The sequence below is a fragment of the Lepidochelys kempii genome, chromosome 1 (genome assembly GCF_965140285.1).
Source record: "Lepidochelys kempii isolate rLepKem1 chromosome 1, rLepKem1.hap1, whole genome shotgun sequence".
In the NCBI taxonomy this organism is placed as follows: Eukaryota; Metazoa; Chordata; order Testudines; family Cheloniidae; genus Lepidochelys; species Lepidochelys kempii.
The window spans coordinates 3,783,716-3,799,693 of NC_136380.1; positions in this window are offsets into that span (position 1 = coordinate 3,783,716).

Sequence of the window (15,978 nt, forward strand, 5' to 3'; positions counted from 1 at the left end):
AGCCCCAGAACTGGATGCAATACTCCAGGTTTGGCCCCACCAGTGCCGAATGGAGGGGAATGATCACGTCCCTCAGTCTGCTGGCAATGCTCCTACTAATGCAGCCCGATATGCTGTTAGCCACCTTCTTTAAGGCCTCCCCCCGTTGTCTCAGCTGGGGCCTGTTTCAAATCCATGTCTGTGTCCTGGTTTCCGCACCACTGAGCCTGCCTGGAGGGGAAAGGAGAGGTGCCCCCTCCTTCCATAAGGCTGGGGGTAGCACGCAGGCTCTGGCCCTGGGGTGTTCCCTGTACGATAAACGCACGTGTCCAGGCAAGTGTGCAAAGCAGTGAAACCCGCCTCTAGGAACCAGCCAATGAAAGCAAAGCAAGAGCATCCCAGGAAGCCGGTCACCAGCCCATGGCATGGAGGCGATGCAGCTGCCCTCGTCTCTGACACACGTTTGATCCCTGGAGACAAGCAAGCCCAGCAGGCCCTTCTCTAGCTTGACGTGTGAACGAAGGCTAAACAGAGTGTTGCGTGCTGGGACCTCTCTCCATGGGCTGAACCCCTCCATAGGCATGATGAGGCTGGCTGAGGGCTGCACTGTAGAACTCTGCAGCTGGCTACTTGGCCGTGTTTTGGCCACCCCTTTCCACTGAAATCAAGTCGGCTGAACTGGGTGGAAATATGCCAAAATTTAGCACATTGGGAAGGAACCATAATGATGCTTGATAAGAGGTGAGAGTGCTTCAGAGTTGCCACTTTCATGTAGGAGAGGGCCTGTCTGCAATGTGGGGGAGACTCTCTCTCTCTGTCTCCATGTGTCCTATGATATAGGCCTGGCTGTTTGTTTAATTCAAAGCATTAGAACATCACAGGCGACCAGTTCAATGAAGCTCAGAGCTCCCATCCTCTCCACGCTGTTGGATTTCCTTTGTTCACCTCAGTCTGCCAAGAGCTGGCATTTTCACTAGCTCCGGGCTGATGTGCACACTTTAAACCACATATTTCGGGGGGAAATTGCTCTGTAAATATGTGATCCTAGCGGAGAATGCCAGCTCTCCTCGGTCATTTCTGTGTCTGAAGCACTTTGGATTCTCCGTGGCGCCCAACAGACGTGGCACTTGCTCTTGCTTCATTTCTAAATTTACTTCCTGTTCCAGGGGCTCCTCCTGCCTTAGCTCAGAGACCAGGTCAGCGCACTAGTTGTTCCTTGGTGGTGTGGAGCTTCCTTTGGAGGGTTTGGCCCTGGTAGGCAGAGGATGAAGACGGTTGAGAGGGGTTGCGTATTTATTCACAAGCATTTTAAAGAAACAAAATCTAAACTGTCGTAGTTCAATAGTACATAGAAGTTCCATGTCCAGTACGTCCGGTAAGAATGATCTGTGTTTGTGTGCGTGAACGTATCACCTGGGGAGCATTGGATCAAAATCCACTGCTTTGTGATTGTAGAGGGAATTCCCCAGAAAGCAGAACTTGGTGCCCAGTGACCCGGTTCAAAGCCACTCCTTGGTGTTCAAACTTCCACGCTCTGTTTCAACCCCATAGATCAGCTGGGGGGGTGGGGGGAAGGAATCACAAAAGGCTTTGGTTCCTACCTGTGTGTTTCTCTCCCTTAAGACTTTTAATAAAGTTAGTTGGTTTAATCCCACGTTGTTCTTGTTGGTGTGCTCCGAGGCTCCAGCAGGCTGGCGGAGCTGCAGGGCCCAAATCCTCCTTCATGGGCCGCGTGTTTGAGCATTGCAATCGTCGCGAGCTCTCCGGGGCCGGCCGCGCTAGGTGTTGTACAGAGCGCTGCCCTCGCTGGGGAACTCACAGCTCCCCCACGGTTTGCAGGTCCCTTCGTGCCGGTGAATGGTGCTGAGCTGGCAGCCTGTGAGAGGAGTGGAGGATTTCTCTGCGGAACCAGGGCAGTGGTGCTGCAAGATTTCTCTGCGCCTGGCCCCTTGTTCCCTAAGCTGCAGGGGCCCCCGGGGTTCAGAGGCTGACGGCCAGCGGTGACGGGCTCAGGGCAGCGCCCGAGCGTCTGCTGCTGCTCTCGCAGCGGGGGCCTTTCAGACAGGGGAAGGGGAATGGAGGCTCTGGGAGTCGCCCCTCATTTACCCCTTCTTCCCCCCCGCCCCCAAGCTCCATTGACAGGGACTGGGCCGCACTCTGTGGAGCTGAATGTCCTGCTTCTCCGTGCGTGGGAGATTCGCGCAGTCATCGTGGCAGATGCTGAACTGCGGAGTTGCCTCCTTCAGACCCCAGCTGCCCTGGCCTCACCTCACACAAGCGTCCTGCATTGGGCTGGGGCAGTATTTCTAACTGTGTTTGTACAGTGCCTAGCGCAGTGGGCTCGGGATCCCTGGGAGGGGGCAGCATGGCTGAGATGTGTGGGCTCCCTGTGTCTGCCCAGAGGGTAGAAGGGGGAGGGGCCTTGTTTCGCTGAGCTGGGGGCATGGTGTGGGGCGCAGATTCCTGTGCGTCCCCAGGGTAGATGGCTGGGGTGTTTGGCTGAGTCAGGGCTCCCTGTGTCTGCCCTGCAAGTAGATGTGGGGGCTTGGGTCCAGCTGTGTCTGGGGCTGTATCTGTGGGGGGGGGGGCAGGACATCCTATGTCTGCAAGATAGGTGCAGGGGGTACACCTTGGTTGGCCCCCCATGGAGGTGGGGAAGAGGCCAGAGGAGGTGGCTAGGAGTGGTATGTCCCCCAGGGTAGGTGGGGGGTGTCGTGTCCGCCCCTTAGGGTAAGTGCGGGGTGCACCCTGCCTGCCCCTCAGGGTAGATTGGCTCTGAGACCAACACACTCCTGGGCTTCCTGCCGGCCCCCCAGTGACCTGGAGACAGGGGCTAGAGCAACCTCGGCAGGCACCAGTGAGCTTGGGGGATGCTGGAGCCTGGTGCATGGGAGTCGCCGAGCTCGGCGCAAGGGCGGGCTAGGAGACCCTCTGTGCGGTGCCCAGCAGAGCGCAACAGCCACAGGCCGGAGCCGGGGGTGGCTTGGCAGGCAGGCCCGGCCCTGGCGCTGCGGCAGGTTTCTGGAAGCACGGCACGCTGCCGGGGCCTGCCAGCCCCCCCGTGCAGGGACTGGCCCTGGGCCGCACCGAGCGCAGGGCTGGAGCATAACCACGAGCTACGGTGCCGCAGCAGGAAAGGGCTCGCCCCCTGGCGCGAGGTCCTGGCGCAACGCTGGCATGAGAGGCGAATTCGGCCCGAAGGCCCTGCCCTGAGATGCTGCAAACCAAGTTCTACCTAGTTCTCAAAATGTTTCCCCCCACCCCGAGCCAGAGCGGGTTCGTAGATGAAGAGATGGCACATGCCAGTGATCCCCAAACTTTTCAGACATGCTCCTCCTTACCCCTGTCCGCGCCCCTCCAGGAGCCAGGCCAGGGGTGGGGCCGTGGCTTGGAGGGGGGTCACGGACAGGGGTAAGGGTGCTGAGGCAGGACACAGAGTCACCCCCACCCCTCAGACATTCCTCTGTGCTCCCGAGGGAGGGATGGTGCCACACAATTTGGGGACCACTGGCATGTGGCAATGTAACAATGTAACAATTGGAGGTCATGGCTAGCAGCACCGTCGACTCCATGAAGGAGTGAATGAAAAACATCTGGACCAAGCAGGCACAGAAATGAATTTCCCCAGCTCTGAACCACAGTACACACAGCATTTTGGGCAAGGTGGAGCTGGACAGAACTAGACCAATCACAGCCAGCATGCGCAGGAAAATATCCAGAGGCTTGACTCTGTCTGTGTAGCAATTCGGATGGTGCAGTGCCCCCAGAGAGTCACAATGTACGTTGAGGATAGAGGGATGGGGAGCCAGGAACGTGCAGCTTCCAGGCCTGGGCCACCCAGCAGGATGAATGAGGAGGGGCTGACGTGACTGCTGTTAAATTCTGACATGGTTCATGGTCAGCAGCAGACAGGACTTCAGGAACTACCATCAGCAGCCAGGTTAGGACAGAAAAACAAAGCGAATGCATCGAAGCTGCCTGGAAACCAAACTTGAATTGCTACAGAGCCTGGGTGCAGAAGGGCCCAAGATGCTTATCCTTGCTCAGCACTGTCAAAACCAGGTTATCAAAAATTACAAGTCAGCCGGCCCCTAAATCGCGAGATTTTAAAAAGGAATCCATTTGGAGCTCCGTCTCCTGGCTTTTGTACCTTTAAGGGTCATGTTGGAAGCTCATCTCTGTAATTATAAGGGCCCCTTTTTTAAAAAAATGAAAGCTGAGACTCTGGTGTATTCAGCTGGCTTCAGGGGCTGGGGCTTTAAGATAAACACTTCAAATCATACGATGTCACTCACCACTGGGATGCGGCTAACTCTGGTGCAGGACAGCTAGATGATGGGGCCAGGCATCAAGGAGATGTGATGAGAGACAAGTGGGGACTCTGAAGGCCAGGGAGGAGATGTTTACATGTGGCGGTGTGGAGAAAGGGGAGCCGGTAAAGATGCTCAAAGGTAAAGGATGGGGTCAGATTGACTGGACAGGAAGATAATTTGTGGCCACCTTTTGGATGGATTTTGCGTGGGTATTGAAGAGGCATTGTCTTTACCAATGCTGCAATATTAATGGCCACACGATGGTTCAGCACCCTCGTGAGAGGGCTCATTCCAAAACTAGCTCGACGGCATTACACTTTGTACAGGGGGGATTCAAAAAACAACCACGCTGGTCAACTCTGCTTTGAACTCGAGGTGAAACTAATGGAATTACATCTGTTTACATGAGTGGTAAGTGGCTCAACATTTACTCTGTGCTTTATCATTGGTTGTGCTGAATGAAGAGGCAAACAGTGCTATTAACACACCACGAATCCCCTGAAACTGCCCTGCTGCCGTGGCTGAAATTGCATCCTTGCATAAATACACACCAGTCGCTCTAGGTTCTGTTGGTTTGAAGATTAACTCTACACGTAAAATCAGGAAATGACTAATATCCACTGAGGTATGTACTGTTAATTTATTTTTCAATTTACAAAAGCAATTTAGTAGGGGCAGCAGAGGGGCTGTAACCCTCCACACAAGCCGCCCCAAAGCAGACAGCGGACCATCTCCTCCCCTGCCTGGAATCCTCCAACTCACTGGGCCCCACTGTATATGCTGAGGTGACTTCGAGACGCTGCTTTATGGCTTACACATAAAAAGCAATGCTCAGCAAACCAGCTTCTGATGGAAACACCAGAGGGAAGGTGTTCTTCTGGCTGCGCCAATAAACTCATTTCAATCCAAGCATGCTGTGACATCATCAAACCAGGTGCCAGCTCACGCCAAGGCCCCTAGGCCTCACTGAGCACTGGCAAACACAGCTGGAAACCCACCTGGCTCACCTGTGTGTTGGTATTGTTAAAATGGGCACTGGATTTATAAAAATGTGTTTAGTGTTCACAGTTTATGAAATGTAATAGTTAAGTGTTTGTTTGCTATGAAACTAGAAACCCCCATAGTCAGGGGAGATTTACCACGTGAGGACAAAATACTGTGTTAATTGCTCCCCCCCCCACGTCCATGAAGAGGAGACGTGCATGTGGACTCATCCCATCAACTTGAATTCAGGGGAAAAGGACTAAAAATCCCTACCGAGAAGGGAACTGTCCCTCTTCGTGCTGCTCCGATTCTGAGGGGACAAAGATTTCTAAGCATAAGCGCGGACTCCCCAGCTGCTTAGCCTGGGTTAGCTTAATGGACACACAGAGCTTGCCTATTAGAGCAGCGTCTATCTCCTTTTGGAACCTAAGACTGTAACTCGCTGGTGTGTTATGAACATGCTCTAAATTTGTAAATAACCCATGTCTCTTTCTTGGTTAATAAATCTTTAATTTATTGTAGCGGTGTCTTTGGTGTGAGAGCTAACGTGCATTTGGGGAAAGTGACTGGTCCTTTGGGACTGGGAGTAACCTGAATATTGTGATTTTTGGTGGAAGGGACCATTTATCACACAGGCAGGCTTACCTGGATGGCAAGACAGATCAGTGTACCCAGGTGACGGTCTGTGACTCCATGGTAAGGCTGTGGTCGTGCTTGAGGGGTTCACAGTGATAGCTGGTTGGCAAAATCCAAGTACAGAAGTCACAACCACTTTGGGACGTGTGCCCTGCTCCTTAGCCGTCTGCCCTGAGGTTGGGATGGACGCTCCTTAGCCACTCCAGCCAGCCCTACACATGCTGTTTGTGCTTCAGAACAACTTATTGCCACAGTTCACAAGCACACAGCCTACCCTGGCCCCAGCAGTCACCCTGCATGACCGTCAGCGATCTGATCTCAAGTCTCCCGATGTTCGATGTTTTCCTTCATATCCCGGCTCCTGGGATTGATAATCTCAGCTATAAAGGGCACCGCGATATCAGCGTGGTTACAGATGAAAGCTTGAAAACATGTCCCAGGTGGCCTGCAGAGCTCTTGCAGGAGCTGCCCTTCCTAGGCAGGGCTAGTTATTCCTGCAGACAGAGCCGGCGGGGGGGCGTCTGCACCAGAGCCCCGCTGCACGAGCTCCAGGACACGTGCAATAGCTGCCTGTCGGCCTCTGCCTGCAGCCGGGTGGGAGAGTTTGCAGGGAGCACCAGGAAGACCCTGGGTCTGCACACACCTGGCTAGGACTGTTCAGCTGCAGGGAGGAGCCGCTCCATGCAGTTGCCCTAGCCTGGCTCTGGGTTAGACTAACAGGAATGGAGCCTTTGCAGGATCACCCAGCGCAGGGCTCACCGGACAGTGGCAAGGGGCTGCGAGGGAAAGTCTCTTTTTGAGACAGACCTGACCCGGGGGCTTGGACAGGGAAAGCCCTGCCAGCCTCGAGCTCTTAATGCTGCACTTCCCGATCTGGCAGCGGCCAGTCAGGCGGGCTTTATCAGCAGCTCTGCAAATGCCAAAGCGGGAGGATGGCTGCAGTAGTGTGACAGGGAGCTCTAGCCTCAGCTGCAAAGGGCTTTATTCCCTTACACACAGCTGCAGCAATTCTGCTGTTCTGAATGGAGCACCTAAGAGCAGTACAGAAGCTCACAAAGATAATCCATAAATGTTGCTTAGTGTTTAGAGTAGTTGCAGCCATTGCAATGCTTTTCAAAGCTTCTGATCTCTGTTCTCCACCGTCAGTCTAATTCTCTATCATTCTAAACAAAATCCAGTTCTACACATTTCTCTAGTGTTAGATTTGAGCAAAATCTACTCCTCAGGAAACTAAATTTGTCAGAATATTTCTCTTTGCAACCCTGTGATTGTAGGGTTTTGCTGGAACAAACCCAGACTTCGTAAAAATGCGTCACTGTTACTTCTGCAATAGCTGTTCAAATTTAATGGCATCTCTACAAATCCTGTTATTGACTGACTAAGAAGGGTTGCAATGTCTGCAGATTCAAAGACTGTTTGCTGTGACATCTTGCACGAAACTTAAAGCAAACCAATGTCTGCACGCTAGGGCTGCCCTGATCATGGTGTAGCGCCCCACGCTGAACAAGAACGAGGGGTGGATAGAAAGCTTGGATGTGTTGGTACCCAGGTTTTTAGGAGGACAAGCACTCCATAAATGCTGCAGTGCTGTGTATATCCGTTCAGAGCCACTGCTCCTGTTTGGCCCTTCAGCGATCCAGCCAGGGCACCGCTCTCCGGCTGTTCGCTGCCCAGCAGCTCTGTCTCTTGGATGTAGACCTGTGTCTCTCCTCACTGGGGTTTCTCCAGGCTGAACTGCTTGCACTGGTTCCCTGCACAGATGGTCTGCCTAACGAGGCCCATGTGCTTTCTTCTCAGAGACTGATAACAGAGGGATTGCTTCCACTATGGCACCACACCGCGTTCTATAAGCACACCTGCTTTATTCTTAAGGTGAAAACATTACTGAGAAAACATTTAATGAGAGAACCTAGATGTATGTTCATCCCAACTCTAACACTCTGGTAGGATAAATCTTTCAACCTAGGGCAGCCCTTGTGCTTACAAATTAATCACAGCTTCCACTCAGAACAAGCACACACATGATAGGGCCAGTCCACCTTTTTACACAGATCAGGGGGTCTTTGATTCACCCATGAAAGCTCATGCTCCAGTACGTCTGTTAGTTTATAAGGTGCCACAGGACTCTCTGCCGCTTAGTATACAATGGGTGTCTCTCCCCAGGGCACGTCTTCCAAAAATTGGCTTCAGAGCAGGAGAACTTGCATTCCCTTCACTTCAAGGTATTTCCAAAGAAAATCCACTTCCCAGTTATAGTTCCAAAGATACTTTGGGGCTTCCTCATACCTTCCAAAGCTTGCACTAATCTCATCGTCTTGCCAAAGAAGTGCCATACACTCACAACAGTACAGAAACGTTTGCGTTTCTAATACTGAATTAAACTTCTGGGGGTACATTGTAAGGCTTATCTGAATTCAATAGAGTTCAGTCAGGCTATTGACCCTCTGCCATACTCGGGATCACTTCCTTACTACGAGAGCGCTCTGTCATAGACAGCTGTACCTGGAAAGAGCTGTTAGAGAAACCGGCCATGGACTGAAGTTGGTAAAGCTGTCACTACGAGGCCAAGTGCTTGGGAATAAAATATTCCTCTCTCTAAGGAGCTGCCTAGAGGTACAAAGTCTGTCCATGCTCCTCCTGAGATAGAACCCGCTGTGCTCTATTCCCAGCTGTCTAATCGGGTTCCGTTGATTGTTACCTCTGCAGATGCAGGGAGATGACTCACCAGCTGTGGGACAGGGAGCCTCTTATGCTGATAGAAATACACAGGATCTTTTCAGGGGACAAGGCAATATTCCACGTTTATTATGAGAACACAATTTGATTTATAACCAATAGCTAATACCTCCCACCTGCAAACACCCCCACCCACCCACCCCCAAATGTTCTGTAGCCACTGTATAGTTACCAGTCCTGGACATAGCTTGAGTTCGCAGCTCGAGTTCGCAGCTCGTGGGGGCTAGCTAGCCAGGAAAGCCAGGCACAAGGAGGAGCCGGGTCTCTGTCAGGCGCGTACCGATGCCTTTTGATATTGTCTGTAGAACGTTACCCAAAGTCTTCCATTTCACCCATCCTTCTTGTAGGCTTTAGTTTGAACAAGAGTCTATGGGTCTTGCTGTGTCAGGCTGCCTCTGGGTTCGGTGTGATTGATCACCCGTCCATTGCAGTCGTGACTTTCAGCCTCGGACCTGACTTTGATCTTGTTTCAATTGCACCTTTGTTATTTTCTTTTAGGGTGGACTCTTCTCACTTTGTCAGGGCTGTTGTCGGTATCTTCAGCCCTTTGCACTTCACTTTATCAGGACAGGCTGGGGCTGGAAGTTGATTCCATCATCCATACAGACTTCCTTCACACATCTGAACTAAGTTAATAAGGGTACCGCAAGGTTTTGCAAAATGGAGTAAGCATTTCAAAATGGAGTTTTAGTTACAATATGGAGTCTTTTTAAAACAGGTGTAATGAACAATTTACAATGTTGGGAGGCAAACCGTAAACAGGAGTTACAATGTTAAAACAGTGACCCAGACAGCAAGGATCAGTGATCCAAGCAGCAATTAAACTGAAACTGCAAGAGCAGCCGGCCGAACAGCTACAGTTCTAACAAGCAGACAATAATTGAACCAAACAGCTGCAGATTTTTTCAATACGCATGAGCTGTGGGGACTTAACGAGCGGCTTTATTGCCATTTAGCCGGTTATTGCAATAACCGATTTTATGAATGAATGCTGTTTCATTCATATAACTTCACTCATGAAGTTCTATTTGTTCATTTATACAAAATAAAGTCCTATTAATAAAATCTTAATAATAGTAATTAAATAAAATTCATTCTTCAGCTCTACAATAACTCCTCTCTGAGAACGGTTTTCCAGCCAGTTTTGCACCCACCTTATAGTAGCTCCATCTAGGTTATATATCCCTAGTTTGTTTATGAGCAGGTCATGCAAGACAGTAAAACTTTTGATACTAAAGACAAGATATACCACATCTACCTCCCCCCCACCATACACACAGCTTGTTACCCTGTCAAAGAAACTCGGTGAGTTTGACTATTTGTTCTTGACTAATGCATGTTGACCGTTCCTTATCACTTATTTATCTTCTAGGTGTTTGCAAATTGATTGCTTGTTTATTTGCTCCATTATCTTTCCGGGTACTGAAGTTAAGCTGACTGGTCTGTAATTCCCTGGTTGTCCTTATTTTCCTTTGTATAGATTGTCACTAGGATTTATCCTTCTCCAGTCCTCTGGAATCTCTCCCATCTTGCATGATTTTTTTAAGAAAATCGCTAATGGCTCAGATATCCCCTATGAAGCCCATAAGGCTAACTTGCCTTTTTAATATTCACTGTCTTGCCTTCGTTATATTCTGTCTTTATTCTATTCAGCGGCAATGTAATGCAAGGAACCTACAGGCTTGTATCCTGTAAGGCATTGGCTTCAGCAGTTAGCATAAGACTTGAGGCCTCTGAACTTTGGCACAGATAAATGACCTAACGGTCCTCCAGAAATCTAGGGAACTGAAAATAGAATGTGCAAGGGGGAATTTTGATCATAGTGACACCTACCAACCACAGGAATATGAGTGAACATCTGCAGATGACTAACCATAAGAGTGCTGTGGCATCAAAATGACGTACATGATAATAAGTTTGTATACTAACCTATAGAAGCACACCCCAAGGTTAGTAAGGTGAAGAAATACAAATAAGGAATAGGGGAGAAACCCCTACCGATTATGCATCAGACATAGTGGCATTCCAGCCTATGGGCAGCCGGAGAGAGAGATGTAGCCCTTGGGAGGTGATGGCTAACATTTCAGATTGTTCTGCAAGGGATGGTATGAGTAGATCCTGGCTAGATTGTCGGGCTAAATGGGTAGTGATCAATGGCTCCATGTCTAGTTGGCAGCCGGTATCAAGTGGAGTGCCCCAAGGGTCAGTCCTGGGGCCGCTCTTGTTCAATATCTTCATTAATGATCTGGAGGATGGTGTGGATTGCTCTCTCAGCAAGTTTGCAGAGGACACTAAACTGGGAGGAGTGGTAGATACGCTGGAGGGTAGGGATAGGATACAGAGGGACCTAGACAAATTGGAGGATTGGGCCAAAAGAAATCTGATGAGGTTCAACAAGGACAAGTGCAGAGTCCTGCACTTAGGACGGAAGAATCCCATGCACCGCTACAGACTAGGGACCAAATGGCTCGGCAGCAGTTCTGCAGAAAAGGACCTAGTGGTTACAGTGGACGAGAAGCTGGATATGAGTCAACAATGTGCCCTTGTTGCCAAGAAGGCCAATGGCATTTTGGGATGTATAAGTAGGGGCATTGCCAGCAGATCGAGGGACGTGATCGTTCCCCTCTATTCGACATTGGTGAGGCCTCATCTGGAGTACTGTGTCCAGTTTTGGGCTGCACACTACAAGAAGGATGTGGCAAAATTGGAAAGAGTCCAGCAGAGGTAAACAAAAATGATTAGGGTCTGGAACACATGACTTATGAGGAGAGGCTGAGGGAACTGGGATTGTTTAGTCTGCGGAAGAGAAGAATGAGGGGGGATTTGATAGTTGCTTTCAACTACCTGAAAGGTGGATCCAAAGAGGATGGATCTAGACTGTTCTCAGTGGTAGCAGATGACAGAACAAGGAGTAATGGTCTCAAGTTGCAGTGGGGGAGGTTTAGGTTGGATATTAAGAAAAAAAAAATCACTAGAAGGATGGTGAAGCACTGGAATGTGTTACCTAGGGAGGTGGTGGAATCTCCTTCCTTCCTTAGAGGTTTTTAAGGTCAGGCTTGACAAAGCCCTGGCTGGGATGACTTAGCCCTGGTCTACACTAGGACTTTAGGTCGAATTTAGCAGCGTTAAATTGATTTAAACCTGCACCTGTCCACACAGTGAAGCCCTTTATTTCGACTTAAAGGGCTCTTAAAATCGATTTCCTTACTCCACCCCTGACAAGTGGATTAGCGCTTAAATCAACGTTCCCAGCTCGAATTTGGGGTACTGTGGACACAATTCGATGTTATTGGCCTCCGGGAGCTATCCCAGAGTGCTCCTTTCTGACCGCTCTGGACAGCACTCTCAACTCAGATGCACTGGCCAGGTAGACAGGAAAAGAACCGCGAACTTTTGAATCTCATTTCCTGTTTGGCCAGCGTGGCAAGCTGCAGGTGACCATGCAGAGCTCATCAGCACAGGTGACCATGATGGAGTCCCAGAATCGCAAAAGAGCTCCAGCATGGACCGAACGGGAGGTACGGGATCTGATCGCTGTTTGGGGAGAGGAATCCGTGCTATCAGAACTCCGTTCCAGTTTTCGAAATGCCAAAACCTTTGTGAAAATCTCCCAGGGCATGAAGGACAGAGGCCATAACAGGGACCCAAAGCAGTGCCGCGTGAAACTGAAGGAGCTGAGGCAAGCCTACCAGAAAACCAGAGAGGCGAACAGCCGCTCTGGGTCAGAGCCCCAAACATGCCTCTTCTATGATGAGCTGCATGCCATTTTAGGGGGTTCAGCCACCACTACCCCAGCCGTGTTGTTTGACTCCTTCAATGGAGATGGAGGCAATACGGAAGCAGGTTTTGGGGACGAAGAAGATGATGAGGAGGACGAGGTTGTAGATAGCTCACAGCAAGCAAGCGGAGAAACCGGTTTTCCCGACAGCCAGGAACTGTTTCTCACCCTAGACCTGGAGCCAGTACCCCCCGAACCCACCCAAGGCTGCCTCCTGGACCCAGCAGGCGGAGAAGGGACCTCTGGTGAGTGTACCTTTTAAAATGCTATACATGGTTTAAAAGCAAGCATGTGAAAGGATTACTTTGCCCTGGCATTTGCGGTTCTCCTAGATGTAGTCCTAAAGCCTTTGCAAAAGGTTTCTGGGGAGGGCAGCCTTATTTCGTCCTTCATGGTAGGACACTTTTATCACTCCAGGCCAGTAACACATACTCGGGAATCACTGTAGAACAAAGCATTGCAGTGTATGTTTGCTGGCATTCAACCAAAATCCGTTCTTTCTCTCTCTGTGTTATCCTCAGGAGAGTGAGATATAATTCATGGTCACCTGGTTGAAATAGGGTGCTTTTCTTCAGGGACACATTCCTGCTGTGCTGTTTGCCTGTGGCTGAACAGAAATGTTCCCCGCTGTTAGCCACGGGGAGGGGGGAGGGTTGAGGGGGTAGTCACGCGGTGGGAGGAGGCAAAATGCGACCTTGTAACAAAAGCACATGTGCTATGTATGTAATGTTAACAGCAAGGTTTACCCTGAAAGAGCGTAGTGACTGTTTTATAAAATGTGTCTTTTTAAATACCGCTGTCCCTTTTTTTTTCTCCACCAGCTGGATGTGTTTCAATGATCACAGGATCTTCTCCTTCCCAGAGGCTAGTGAAGCTTAGAAAGAAAAAAAAACGCACTCGAGATGAAATGTTCTCCGAGCTAATGCTGTCCTCCCACACTGACAGAGCACAGACGAATGCGTGGAGGCAAATAATGTCAGAGTGCAGGAAAGCACAAAATGACCGGGAGGAGAGGTGGAGGGCTGAAGAGAGTAAGTGGCGGGCAGAAGACAGGGCTGAAGCTCAAATGTGGCGGCAGCGTGATGAGAGAAGGCAGGATTCAATGCTGAGGCTGCTGCAGGACCAAACCAGAATGCTCCAGTGTATGGTTGAGCTGCAGCAAAGGCAGCTGGAGCACAGACTGCCACTGCTGCCCCTCTGTAACCAACCGCCCTCCTCCCCAAGTTCCATAGCCTCCACACCCAGATGCCCAAGAACGCGGTGGGGGGGCCTCCGGCCAACCAGCGACTCCACAACAGAGGATTGCCCAAAAAAAAGAAGGCTGTCATTCAATAAATTTTAAAGTTGTAAACTTTTAAAGTGCTGTGCTTAAAGTGCTGTGTGGCATTTTCCTTCCCTCCTCCACCACCCCTCCTGGGATACCTTGGTAGTCATCCCCCTATTTGTGTGATGAATGAATAACGAATGCATGACTGTGAAGCAGCAATGACTTTATTGCCTCTGCAAGCGGTGATTAAAGGGAGGAGGGGAGGGTGGTTAGCTTACAGGGAAGTAGAGTGAACCAAGGGGCGGGGGGTTTCATCAAGGAGAAACAAACAGAACTTTCACACTGTAGCCTGGCCAGTCATGAAACTGGTTTTCAAAGCTTCTCTGATGCGTACCGCGCCCTCCTGAGCTCTTCTAACCGCCCTGGTGTCTGGCTGCGCGTAACCAGCAGCCAGGCGATTTGCCTCAATCTCCCACCCCGCCATAAACGTCTCCCCCTTACTCTCACAGATATTGTGGAGCACACAGCAAGCAGTAATAACAGTGGGAATATTGGTTTCGCTGAGGTCTAAGCGAGTCAGTAAACTGCGCCAGCGCGCCTTTAAACGTCCAAATGCACATTCTACCACCATTCTGCACTTGCTCAGCCTGTAGTTGAACAGCTCCTGACTACTGTCCAGGCTGCCTGTGTACAGCTTCATGAGCCATGGCATTAAGGGGTAGGCTGGGTCCCCAAGGATACATATAGGCATTTCAACATCCCCAACAGTTATTTTCTGGTCTGGGAAGAAAGTCCCTTCCTGCAGCTTTTGAAACAGACCAGAGTTCCTGAAGATGCGAGCGTCATGCACCTTTCCCGGCCATCCCATGCTGATGTTGGTGAAACGTCCCTTGTGATCCACCAGAGCTTGCAGCACTATCGAAAAGTACCCCTTGCGGTTTATGTACTTGGCGGCTGGGTGCTCTGGTTCCAAGATAGGGATATGGGTTCCGTCTATAGCCCCACCACAGTTAGGGAATCCCATTGCAGCAAAGCCATCCACAATGACCTGCACATTTCCCAGGGTCACTACCCTTGATATCAGCAGATCTTTGATTGCGTGGGCTACTTGCATCACAGCAGCCCCCACAGTAGATTTGCCCACTCCAAATTGATTCCCAACTGACCGGTAGCTGTCTGGCGTTGCAAGCTTCCACAGGGCTATCGCCACTCGCTTCTCAACTGTGAGGGCTGCTCTCATCCTGGTATTCATGCGCTTCAGGGCAGGGGAAAGCAAGTCACAAAGTTCCATGAAAGTGCCCTTACGCATGCGAAAGTTTCGCAGCCACTGGGAATCGTCCCAGACCTGCAACACTATGCGGTCCCACCAGTCTGTGCTTGTTTCCCGAGCCCAGAATCGGCGTTCCACAGCATGAACCTGCCCCATTAGCACCATGATGCATGCATTGGCAGGGCCCATGCTTTCAGAGAAATCTGTGTCCATGTCCTGATCACTCACGGGACCGCGCTGACATCGCCTCCTCGCCCGGTATCGCGTTGCCATGTTCTGGTGCTGCATATACTGCTGGATAATGCGTGTGGTGGTTGATGTGCTCCTAATTGCCAAAATGAGCTCAGCGGCCTCCATGCTTGCCTTGGTATGGCGTCCGCACAGAAAGAAGGTGCGGAACGATTGTCTGCCGTTGCTCTGACGGAGGGAGGGGCGACTGACGACACGGCTTACAGGGTTGGCTTCAGGGAGCTAAAATCAACAAAGGGTGTGCCTGTACATCAAGGAGTATTTCAGGCGGGACTGCACGGAGGGTTCCAATAAGAAATGGTGCACCAAAGTTATCGTTGTTATTGGAACAAGGAGGTTAGCCTGGCCTCTGATTGATACATGGCTAGATTAACCTCGCTGCGCCTTCTCTGTGACTGACTGCAGTGTGATCTAGACAGGGGAGGAGGAAAATGAGTCCAAAACAAATCTGGTCTATGTCTTGTTCTGACCCACTCCATCGATCCTTTACATCTTTGGCTGGCAGCAGACAAAAAAGGCGCGAAATGATTGTCTGCCCTTGCTTTCACGGGGGGAGGGAGGGTGGGAACGGGGTCCTCACGATATGTACCCAGAACCACCCGCGACAATGTTTTAGCCCCATCAGGCATTGGGATATCAACCCAGAATTCCAATGGGCAGCGGAGACTGCGGGAACTGTGGGATAGCTACCCACAGTGCAACGCTCCAGAAGTCGACGCTTGCCTCGGTACTGTGGAAGCGCTCCGCCGAGTTAATGCACTTAATG